Consider the following 13,286-nt stretch of genomic DNA (forward strand, 5'->3'; position numbering starts at 1 on the left):
GTACAAATAGAGACATATTGCTGAGTCCATCAGAGGTACCACCAAATCCCTGTCTCAAATGTTAAGCATAACCTTAAATACAATCAGGAAAGGGCTTTCTTTATATTCACATACTGTGGACAAGTAGAAACTAATACCATATGGATTTGTTTGAATTTTGCAATCTGAGAAAATAATCAAGTTCAATTATGTCATAACATTTGATTTTTCTTAACTTTGTACACCCCTATCCCACACGACAAACGGAAGGAAAAGCTTAATTCCTTGATTCATGGGACTTTCCCTTTATAATTGGTGTCTACGTTCGCAACTTTTGAGATTGTGTCACATCACTGTCGTTAATCACATGACGCCAAGACAAGGGGTGTCACCATCACTGTCGTTAAAGACATGGCGGCAGGACAAGGCGGTGCCAGCATCTCTGTCGTTAAAGACATGACGGCAAGACAAGGCGGTGCCTCCATCACTGTCGTTAAAGACATAATGGCTAGACAAGGCGGTGTCACCATCACTGTCGTTAAAGACATAATGGCTAGACAAGGCGGTGTCACCATCATTGTCGTTAAAGGCATGACGGCAAGACAAGGGACAAGGCGGTGCCACCATCACTGTCGTTAAAGACATGACGGCAAGACAAGGCGGTGCCACCATCATTGTCGTTAAAGACATGACGGCAAGACAAGGCGGTGCCACCATCACTGTCGTTAAAGACATGACGCCAAGACAAGGCGGTGCCACCATCACTGTCGTTAAAGACATGACGGCAAGACAAGGCGGTGTCACCATCACTGTCGTTAAAGACATGACGGCAAGACAAGGCGGTGTCACCATCACTGTCGTTAAAGACATGACGCCATGACAAGGCGGTGCCACCATCACTGTCGTTAAAGACATGACGGCAAGACAAGCCGGTGTCACCATCACTGTCGTTAAAGACATGACGGCAAGACAAGGCGTAGTCACCATCACTGTCGTTAAAGACATGACACCAAGACAAGGCGGTGCCACCATCACTGTCGTTAAAGACATGACGGCAAGACAAGGCGTAGTCACCATCATTGTCGTTAAAGACATGACGGCAAGACAAGCCGGTGTCACCATCACTGTCGTTAAAGACATGACGGCAAGACAAGGCGGTGCCACCATCACTGTCGTTAAAGACATGACGGCAAGACAAGGCGTAGTCACCATCACTGTCGTTAAAGACATGACGGCAAGACAAGGCGGTGCCTCCATCACTGTCGTTAAAGACATAATGGCTAGACAAGGCGGTGTCACCATCACTGTCGTTAAAGACATAATGGCTAGACAAGGCGGTGTCACCATCATTGTCGTTAAAGGCATGACGGCAAGACAAGGGACAAGGCGGTGCCACCATCACTGTCGTTAAAGACATGACGGCAAGACAAGGCGGTGCCACCATCATTGTCGTTAAAGACATGACGGCAAGACAAGGCGGTGCCACCATCACTGTCGTTAAAGACATGACGCCAAGACAAGGCGGTGCCACCATCACTGTCGTTAAAGACATGACGGCAAGACAAGGCGGTGTCACCATCACTGTCGTTAAAGACAAGACGGCAAGACAAGGCGGTGTCACCATCACTGTCGTTAAAGACATGACGCCATGACAAGGCGGTGCCACCATCACTGTCGTTAAAGACATGACGGCAAGACAAGCCGGTGTCACCATCACTGTCGTTAAAGACATGACGGCAAGACAAGGCGTAGTCACCATCACTGTCGTTAAAGACATGACGCCAAGACAAGGCGGTGCCACCATCACTGTCGTTAAAGACATGACGGCAAGACAAGGCGTAGTCACCATCATTGTCGTTAAAGACATGACGGCAAGACAAGCCGGTGTCACCATCACTGTCGTTAAAGACATGACGGCAAGACAAGGCGGTGCCACCATCACTGTCGTTAAAGACATGACGGCAAGACAAGGCGTAGTCACCATCACTGTCGTTAAAGACATGACGGCAAGACAAGGCGGTGCCACCATCACTGTCGTTAAAGACATGACGCCAAGACAAGGCGGTGTCACCATCACTGTCGTTAAGGACATGACGGCAAGACAAGGCGGTGCCACCATCACTGTCGTTAAAGACATGACGGCAAGACAAGGCGGTGTCACCATCACTGTCGTTAAAGACATGACGCCAAGACAAGGCGGTGTCACCATCACTGTCGTTAAGGACATGACGGCAAGACAAGGCGGTGCCACCATCACTGTCGTTAAAGACACGACGGCAAGACAAGGGACAAGGCGGTGCCACCATCACTGTCGTTAAAGACATAATAGCAAGAGGTTCATACCATGGACTGCTAGAACCTGTGGAATAAATCTAATCCGCTCTCTACGTCAGATGCATGCCAACAAGCCTCGTAATGACACATTGGTTTTTGATAAAAAAAACTTGTGTTTGATACATGGTTGGCAAGTTCCAGAAGAAGTAATCATGAATCGACGACAACCGGTGTTGTTGATTATGATCACGACGATGACATGAATATATAATAAACATGACAAAAAATGATATGATAAAGCTTTGTTTTATCGGTAAGACATATCCAACTGTACATATTGTCCAAATATTGAGCAAATCAATACGCAACATATCTTCGTTGTACCGGACACTTTATATTCAGGGCGATTACATGTGGGATCGACTTCTTTAAATAATCACATTGCTGGTTTCGTCGTTTAAATTAATCTAGAAATTAACATATCTGTTAATCTCGTTAATCAGGACCTCTGTTTATCCGAACGGTGTTACCGAATCGTCGGTATTGAAGGTGATGTTCTAATATATTTGTCTCTTATCTCGTCAGGCCGGGTATATAACGTAATATATCAAATCCGTATAAGTATAAGCGTCTATATGAAACCATAAACCACAGAGTTAATACAAACAACCCCTAGCCCATCTAACCCAGCAAGATGGTATCAACACGCCTGCTATATAGACCACAACAAATCAGTCTATCGCGGAGAGGCAGTATGACAGGTATATTGTAATTGGCGCGCATGTAAAGTAGGCAGTTTGTATACTGTATCAAGTTTCCCCAAGTTCAGTAAGTATTATTGTGACTGGGTGAATGGCTCGCGTTCCGGGTATTGTGGGGCTCGGGAATGGCGCGGTATTGTGTTATGGGCGGGTATTCTGGTGATATATCACCACTGCTTGCGTCTGGCTGTGTGGAAGTGATGTCAAAATTAACCCATGTCTGGATTTCAACATTGCGCTGAATAGTGCTCTGGAGTGCAGTTGGTACTTGTGAAAACTTGGAACTTCCAACATGTGTTAGATTTGAAAAACTGTTAATATATAATTCAGCTCAGTATTTACTTATAGTTTTCCTGTCCATTGTACGATATTTAAATGAAGGAGATTTTGTAATGGAGAAACCACTCGAAAATAGAAAGTACGAGACCCGAATGTGAAGTTAGGTCTGGAGTTTCCTCGTTACAATAATATCCTTCACTTGAATATCGTACAATGGACAGGAGAACTAGTAGGTGTAAATACAGATGTGAATTGTGGATTCTTTTTTTACGAATCTGCAGTCCCCAGTGTTTTTTGTTATTGAAACTATTTCCAAATAATTTGTTTTTATATCATTTTAATATCATGGAAGATTTTGTGAAGCCGTTTGTGGAAATTATTTGAAAATATACCAGAGCTCTTTGCAGTGTGTATTTGTACTGTGTGAGGCGCCCTTGCACGAGAAATGTGATGATGATCAGGATGCACGTGCCCAAATTTCCGTCGCTTGTTTGTTTGTTTGTTTGTTTGTTGTTTAACGCCGCACTCAGCAGTATTCCAGCTTTATGACGGTCTGTGAATAATCGAGTCTGGACCAGACAATCCAGTGATTGACATCATGATCATCGACCCACGTAATTCAGATACGATGACATGCATCAACCATCCGATCCCGTTAGTCGCCTCTTACGACAAGCACAGTCACCTTTTACGACAAGCATGGGTTGCTGAAGACCTATTCTACCCCGGATTTCCACGAGTTCCGTTTAGTTGATCTTTACAATTCATGGTACAAGGCTCTTTTACTATTTCAGGGAATCCTAAACAAGCATTTAATCAATCGGTTTTAGCACCTGCTAATGGCGGGAAATATAGAGCCCTGAACAAGGCTATATACGCTTCTCCTGTTTTAAAGTTAATTTAATGAAAAGTGTTATGTAAATACTTTAATATGAGTGTCTTTGTGTGTTTGGGTATTTTTCAAGATATTGTAACAACTTCGCATCTATATCTGGAGCAGGCACACCATTGTCTAAACGTGTGGGGTTCGACCGACGTGACTAATGGTTCTAGGACATAGTAACTAAACCAATGCAGACTCGGAATGGCTGCGTACTATCCAAACAAATGGTATTTGGGTTCAAGTCTCCGTAGTTTCCTCGCCAATCCATGTGTTAGTATTGGAGGCCAACTTGCTCAAACTAATTAAATGTCGTTTTCTAGAAAGTGTTATTGCAGCAACCAGATCCAGAGTGATTTATGAGTTGACCGTCTCCGTGGTGTAGTAGATAGAGCGTCCGCCCGGAGAGCGGTAGGTCGGGGGTTCGATCCCCGGCCGCGCCAGATGGTACTTTTTGTTACTCTGCCTAGCGCTCGGCATTAAGGGGCTAAAACAAGGATTGGTCGGCTCGGATTTAGTATACTGAATTGGGTATCAATGTTACACTGCGGCTGGCATCCAAGGGACCTAGAGCTATAAAACCGGCATTAGCCTGGACGAGTGAGTGAGTGAGTGAGTTTGTTTTTACGCCGCTTTTAGCAATATTCCAGCAATATCACGGCGGGGGACACCAGAAATGGGCTTCACACATTGTACCCATGTCGGGAATCGAACCCGGGTCTTCGGCGTGACGAGCGAACGCTTTAACCACTAGGCTACCCGACCGCCCTTAGCCTGGACAAGTACAAGCAGACACACATAAGTGCCATAATCTTGAAGGTGGCGTTAAACTCCATTTCACCCCACCTCACCTTTTATCAATTTACTTGTATAAGTTTGATGTTTAATGTAAGACGAATAATAGCTTATTGACAACAGAACATGACGCGAAATGTACTAGCGTCGTCATATATAAGGGGCCCGTTACAAACCTGCAATAATGTAGACTTAGTGTTTCAGTACACGGTGTAATTCACATGGCCTCAACAATCGCATGTCCAGGGTATATGACAAACAGGGGAATGTCAGGCTGGCGTGAGATAGACGATTTTCTACATCACCTACCAGGAAATGGATCAGTTATAGTGTGGAATAAACCGACGCCCTTGGAGATTTGCTGAGGAAAGGGCTGCAGGTGACCCGTAGCATGCAGATAGCCGTGCCGGGGATGATTAACCCAGTGAATAACCATTGGATCGGGTACAGCCCCAGTCACTATAGCTTCTCCCAGTGAGTTGACTCTAGACGCCTCCAGGGCAAGGGCCAGGTCAAATCGTCAGGTCTAAAGTGTCTTGGGGCGGTGGATATACAACGGGCCATTTGTAAGCATGTGAATGAAATCTTTGAAATCACGAATCTCGGGATGGTAAACAGATAAGTGATATAATTAATTGCTTTGAATGGGTTATGAATAGATAGGTAGATTGGCTTTTGACAAAGAAGGTAGATATGTTGGTATGTCCTGTAGAGAGATACATTGGTAGATATATCACAGTACTGTTGTTAGGTTGGTAGATTGAACATATATTGACATTTTGATTACAAAGTGAATGTAAACTAGCGGACAAAAGAAACTATTCACTTGAAAATTAGATTTGACCAAAAAATTACAAACGTTATGAAAACATTACTAGACTGAAAACACTGCAAACTTTGGGGCCATAACACAGCTGTTATACCCGTATCAAATACATTGACATCGAATAACCATTTCTTGTTTGTGTCATGTTTAGCCACCATCCTACATTGGGTGTATAGTGTCTTTGCCCAGCAGTGTATATACGTGGTAGCCAGCAATGTTACAACTATTTCACGGCGATTAATTCAACCCAAGTTCTAAGATGAAGACAGCGTTGACACAGATTTCATCTTCTTATTAATTCATTGCGGTACCGGTTACAGTACCGTTATCAAGCCGGAATAAAAAGTTGAAATTGTCAGCTGTCTTAACTGATACTGTAGATTCTAAACTTCACTTATCGATATCAAAAACATCTTATTTATCATATGAAATAAAAAAACACCCCAGACATTCTTGATCCTTGAAATGTCAAAACTATACAAAATAGTATAATTTCGCCACTTACCTGAGGAGGTTTACACACTCTGTGTAGTAACGGTAATTTCAGCCAGATGTCTGGGGGCGAAGCTATTACCTGTATGGGGTAAGGCTGGCCCCTCTCCCAACTTTATGTTGACACAAGCGATATATTCTACACCGTACCCACTTCGTCACATGATATCGACATGCACAGCGTTCAACGAACGTGACTTCAACTGCGAGGTGGAAATTAAACTCCCGGCTTTAGACTTTTAACGTAACATGCTTGTGGGACGGTTTGTAATTAAGGCTTGTAAAACGACACCCGCAAAGAATGGACATGTCAAAAGTGTTTATACTTACATTTACTGTATCTCCCCGCTATGTCGCCTGAGTCTGGAATACACGACTCCACCGATCACTTGTATATATAATAGTGATCGATCTACGTACTTCGATATAACGCGACCACAAGTACAAATCAGAAAAAAGGACTTGGAATGATATTAAGCCATAACTCAAACATATATAAGGATTTGCTCACTCATGAAAACATAACTTTGTAATGGTACCCAATTTCCGAAAGCGTTATATCGGGAATACTGGTTTGACAGCGGTAGCATTAAGTTGGTTGATATGGCGAACTGGTCGGGCGTTATACCGGGTGGTATCTGTCGCTACCTGTTCGGGGGTATTTGTATTCCGCAGCACGTGGGTACACTCAGTCAAATTGTCAGGAGGCATGGGGTATTTAATCAATAAATCGTTAATGGCCCTCACACAAACACTCAATATCATTCCTCTTTGATCACACAGAATCGCCGATTATCTAACCCATTAGATTGTGTGGTATGCAAACTAGACTCGTGAAAGTCTCATAAGTTAAAACTAATATTTAATAACCGTTTACGTATTCTGGCAAGTTTGACTTTGACTAGGCAATGAAATACAAGGTGTGCTTGATAAGATACTACCAGTTGATCTTTAAGATAGGATCACAATCAGTATGTATGTTTTACTCCGTCCTTATCAATATTGATGCAATACCTTGGACTTCACAAATCTTGACCATGTAGAGAATTGAACCGGGACTTTCTGTGAAGAGCGAACGCTTTAACCACTAGGCTACGTGATGATAGTCATGTCAGCTTCAATGGATATAGGTAGACATTCATTAAATCCCAGATATAAAGTTGTCTTATTCAAAATATATATCTACAAAATAAATAGAATCCAAATTGATTCCACAACAATGTTTAATTTCAGGCTATCTAGACTTGCCACATTCTAGACTTCAGTTGGATTAATGTTTTAATTTATTTTCTAGGGTCTTGGAGACAGACTCGGGAAAAAGGGTATATCAAATTATATTTGGGTTTGAAGCCTCATGTTCAGATGTATCGTGTTAGGGTTAGGGTGAGTGTTTGGTGCCTGTGATAAATGTCCCTGGACAGGCAAACCAGTGATCGAATGTGTGAGTACCGACCCATCTAGTCGGTGTGTGAATACACACTAAGACAGCCAGATCCCAACTGGAATCGATCTTTACCGGCGGCCATCTGTCCAAGCACTGCATGCTCACAAATAAACAGCGCCGGAGAATGGTAGTTGTAATGTTTGTATTGTTTGTTTGTTGTTTAACCCCGCAGTCAGCAATATGACGGCGGTCCGTAAATAATCGAGCCTGGACCAGGCAATCCAGTGATTGACATCATGAGCAATGTCTTACGACAAGCATAGTCGCCTTTTACGGCAAGCATGGCTTGCTGAAGACCTATTCTACCCCAATCTCATTAAAATTAGTCTTATTAAATCATATCTTAGTTCGAGAGCGAGAACTAAGATCTGATTTTAATGCTAAACTCTGTTTAGCAGGCGAAAACTAAGATCTGATTTCATGAGACTGATTCTACCCCGGATCTTCACGGGTCGGTTGTTGTAATGACAGAAGTTTATTGTTGTTGTAATGACGGGTTGTGGTTATGTTCATTAGAAGGAGGGGGCACGGGTGGCCCAGTCGTCTAGGGCGCCGCGATTCACTGTGCAGAGTTGCGTCCCTTGGGTACGCCAGAAACATATGATTGTGGGTTCGAATCCCGGTTCGCCCCGATTATGTTTCTAGGTTTGTCAGCACCATACCCATGCTCGTGGGTTTCACCGAAGTGGTAAACGTCTTAGACCTCACTTCGGGCTTTCCTCCCACATTAAGCTGACACGCCGTGATATAACTGGAATACTGTTAAAAGCGGCGTTAAACCAAACTCACTCACTCACCCACTCACTCATTAGAAGGAACCATCAGGGTATATTTCCTGGCCATATATATTTTACGAGCGCTTGTTTAGACTATTGTAACTCACGTTCATACATAATACAGTAAACTACGGTTACAACGAACTCAAAGGGACCACTAATTTTGGTTCGTGATAACCGTAGTTCGTTATAAGCATATATACAGCATATATGCAACAAATGGCCGGGACTAAAACATAAGTTCGTTATATCGGTCAGTTCGTTATAAGCGTGTTCGTTATAAACGTAGTTTACTGTATGAAACAAATATTAATACATGTTGTTTCGACAGTGAATAAGTCAGAGAAAACACTTCTCATCGGTGTGGTTTCTCCTATACGTATTCTTGAATGAGTCGTGACATTTCGAACTTATTTTTTGTCCCGGCCACTTATGTATATATGCTGTGCATATGCTTATAACGAACTACGGTTATAACGAACTGATATAAGTGGCCCCTTTGTGTTCGTTATAACCGTGGTTTACTGAATAAATGATTATGTGATCGTGCACGACGCCACATTGTTGCTGCATGATATGTAATGGTTCTATGAAGCTTCAAACTGTCTGCGACCGCCTCCGTGGTCTAGTGGTAGAGCGTCCGCCCGGAGAGCGGAAGGTCCGGGGTTCGATCCCCGGCCGCGTCATACCAAAAGACTTTAAAAGATGGTACTTGTTGTTACCATGTCTGGCGCTAGGCATTAAGGGGCTAAAACCTTGCTAAAACAAGGACTGGTCGGTTCGCAGTCAGTATATTGTGTCTGAGTGGGGTATTCATGTTAAACTGCGGCATGGTATCTCAGTGAGCTAGCACTATAAATCGGCATCAGTCCGGACTCGCACAAGCAGTCACACACACACGTGCATGCACGTCGCTATATAAGTGCAATAATCTTGGACGCGACGTTAAACCCCATTTCACCTCACCTCAAATTGTCTGCCACACTGAGGCCGGCCCCATCCCCTTACCTCGGTCACTCATTTAGTATCTAACTCAGTTATGTGTACACTTGATTTTGGTCACTGCTTCACCTTGGGGTAGTCTTTCTGTGGTGTCCGACACGGGAAAGCTACTCTCTGGCTGGGTGATGTAGTGTGTCATCGTACCCGGACAAAATGAGTTGTTTATTAAGCAATTAATGCTAGCCTCGATCTTCACGATCACTCACTCATTTACTCACTCTGAAAAGAGGAATCTGTGTATTTCACTGAATATGGATGATAACCTCAAGCCACAGGCGTTATCACTGCGGGAAAACTGATTGAAGCGTATGTAAAATATATTTGTACAGAGGACATAGACTTATTCATAACGCGTGCCCCAGTGGTCCAACGCGTTGAGTTGTGTCCCTTAGTCATGTCAGGATCTGCTGGTCATGCTTCGAATCCCAGGTTCTATCAGCACTGTGTCGAACTTGTGTCACTAAGTGTCAGGGTATAAGAGTAAGACAATATGTAAACATGACGTGGTCAAAAGGTACCGCGCGTGAGGTGGGGATATATATGTAACAGTATGTACTGTTTCGCAGTGGAATGAAAAATAAAATCTAAAGTTTTCTAATCACCTTCTATTATCCCACAATCGTGTATGTACATACGAAACAATTGTAGGCAGAACACTACACGAATATAGTGGCATTTCCTGTTCAAAATCAGTCCCAATATGACTGAAGGTTTAACTATTACCAACGATGTCATTCCGGCTGTGATGATCATCGTCAGTGTAACTATGTGTTCTAACGCCTAGCCACCACAATGGTTGATGTTAGCCTCATTTAATGATTAATCAACAAACATTCGTGAAGCTGAATGCGTTTGCGACAGTTCATTTTCCGAAAACAAATATAACAAGAGTTTGCCACTAACGTGGCTATATCCCCAGCCCCTGTTGCAGAATTTATGACATAATTATATCTGAACAAATCCTAATCTTTTTTAACCGAGGTGGAAGTTTCATGACAATATATTGAACGGTTTATGAGTTATGCTCCGGAAACGAACCCTACCCTCACAGAACCTAAGTCCATCTTGTTGCCATGGAAACAGAAAAAATAAAAAATTCTAAAATTTCTAAATAGCAAAAGGCACCAGTTCAGCATGTACCTGACAGACCTGCAAAGTTTGATGAAAAAATATTGAACGGTTTATGAGTTATGTTCCGGAAACGGACCCTACTCTCACAGAACCTAAGTCCATCTTGTTGCCATGGAAACAGAAAAAATAAAAAATTCTAAAATTTCTAAATAGCAAAAGGCACCAGTTCAGCATGTACTTGACAGACCTGCAAAGTTTCATGAAAAAATATTGAACGGTTTCTAAGTTATGCTCCGGAAACGAAACGTGACGGACGGACGGACGGACGGACGGACGGAGCCCGTTTCTATATCCCCCGCCAACTTTGTTGGGCGGGGGATAACAAACAGTCACTGAACAGTTTCCCTGAACGTTCCTCCGATACACTGAAATCACGTGCACCGTCAACTAGGGCTGGGACGAGTCCAAATTTACTACCCGGCACACGATTCCCTATTACCCGACCCTACCCGGGTACCAGGTCTTAAGAATTGGGAACAAAATGTCTGATTGGGAATTGTTTTACCGCAGCCCTGGCCAAAATGATTCAGATACATATATCAAACGATCAGATCATGCGTACACAGAAGTTGGCTGAAAATTAATCTTTACGCAAACATATACAAGTAAAAAGGAATGTGTGAATCGTCAGAAAGAAATGCGAACATTAGGGACTTGTAGTGTAACCACTGAGCTATAGTGAGTTTTTGGCATTGAACAACATATCATGTGACTAACCACGGGTCCGGGTAGTCCTGTAGGTACCCGGCTCCTACTCAGGACCCACCCGACCCGAGTACCCGAGCTACCCCACCCAGCCCTACCGTAAACGTCAATCCGCGAAGTAAATGACATTGTTGTTGTATTTTAACGACAATCTACAAACAGTTCTCCAGTCCATGTATATAATGTCATATGATAACCTCTATTACACGTGCATTTCCTTGCATACATAGAGGTTATCAAGCGAGTGTGTTTGGGGATGGTAAATATCCTGCATTAGGAATAAACATTGTCGCCAAGGCTCGCTAAATACATAGTGTTTATTCCTAATACAGGATATTTACCATCCCCTAACACACAAGCGTGATAACCTCTTTATCATATAATGTCATTCTTTAATTCTGTGCTTCAAAATCGCTTTCCCTCTCTCACATACATAACCGAAACATTGCGAGTTTTTCGGGAATGCGCGCATTAATATTTATTACGTCACAGGGTAAGTGATGTGTCAGTCGGACAGTGACACTAGCCAATATAGTTCCAACTGAAATCTGTTTCTTATACAGTGGCGAAGCAACATATACGCAAAACAACAATTGTTTTTAATTGCCTTTCGCGGCAATCCATCTGTCTGTCCGCTAGAGTAACTGCCCTTTGTCAAAGGGAAGCTACTCTAACCCTAGTCTATGAGACGTCACGGCCACGGTCAGTCGTTGTTGACAGTCGGTCTGTCCTGTCATAACGTTAAGAAGTGTAGTCAGATGTACACACAGCGACAAAACGAAACAAGGTAACAATTCAAACACATTTCGGACAAATCCAACTATTGTAATTTGTGGAGAAGGTTTCAAGCCGCAGAGGTCTACAAGCACAGATATGGCTACTGATCCCGCCTGGCTAGGCCTCGTGCCCTCGCAAAATTGTTTCGAAATTTATATCTCTAAAGTAGCCCAAACTCATAAAATGCCTTAGCTACGTCACAGTTAGAGACTGATTTTCAGTATATTAGACTGTTCTTTTGATAATGATAGCAATTATCCCTGTAGTTTATCCAGATTCCCGATGGTTAATTCTGACTCGATCGCCGAATGATGAGGGCGACGCCATGTTTGTTTATAAACAGTGAAAGTAGTCCCACTTGACCTTTGATATTTGCATCTCTATCCACATATGACCCCAACGGATATCGTTTTTATCCGTTGGCTTTATCCTGCCGAGAAACCTACCCATTATATGATAAAGGATTATATCAGACTAAGACGTGGATGTAATGATTTAGAAAAAAACAATAATGTGCCTTTGGGATTATAGGCCACCAACGACAACGAGTGAGTGAGTGAGCTCAGTTTTACGCCGCTTTTAACAGTATTCCAGTTATATCGCGGCGTGTCAGCTTAACTTGTGAGGAAGGCCCGAAGGGATGCAGGTCTCAGACGTTTACCACTTCGGTGAAACCCACGAACACGGGTATGGTGCTGACAAACCTAGAAAAATAATCGGGGCGAACCTACATCTCGTGCTATAACAAGTATATTGTTTAAAGCGGCGTTTAACCATTCTCACTCACTCACTAGAGTCTCCTTGTGACTGTAATACGAATTGATACAAGCCAGTAACCCCATTCTGATACCGAAACTCAAAGCCCTACGACCGGCGATACGTAGGTCTTTCCAAAGATAATTCTTGGATTCAGGTTCATTTTATTTCTCGCAACCACACCAACGGTGGTACAAGACAATATATTACAAACTAAACATTAAAAAAATATACATCAAAATGGTAGATGTGAACACAACTGTTTCACCGTATTCGACGTAATAAGGGCCCAAGGCACTCTCAAATTAGAAATAGGGGGCTCTTATTAGAATATTATTTTGTTGAAAAAAAAACAGAGTTGAAAGATAAAGTTCGTGGTTTATGCTGACAGCCTGAAATGTTTATATAC

The 13,286-nt window shown here is 42.9% G+C and overlaps 1 protein-coding gene across 2 annotated transcripts in view; it reads right to left on the reverse strand.

Annotated features, from left to right (window-relative positions):
• The window catches only part of LOC124140967, a 53,932-nt gene extending 47,262 nt beyond the window's left edge, over positions 1–6,670 (reverse strand). The window contains exon 1 of one of the 2 annotated variants that reach the window (XM_046508815.2): positions 6,617–6,670. The gene's annotated coding sequence lies outside the window, so the exon portion shown is untranslated. Of the gene's footprint in view, positions 1–6,299; positions 6,483–6,616 lie in introns of those variants that run through there. The other variant, XM_046508813.2, reaches the window with a different exon arrangement.
• Positions 6,671–13,286: the final 6,616 nt, after the last annotated feature.

This window comes from Haliotis rufescens, unplaced genomic scaffold (genome assembly GCF_023055435.1).
Source record: "Haliotis rufescens isolate VD_foot unplaced genomic scaffold, xgHalRufe1.0.p SCAF_73, whole genome shotgun sequence".
NCBI lineage: Eukaryota > Metazoa > Mollusca > Gastropoda > Lepetellida > Haliotidae > Haliotis > Haliotis rufescens.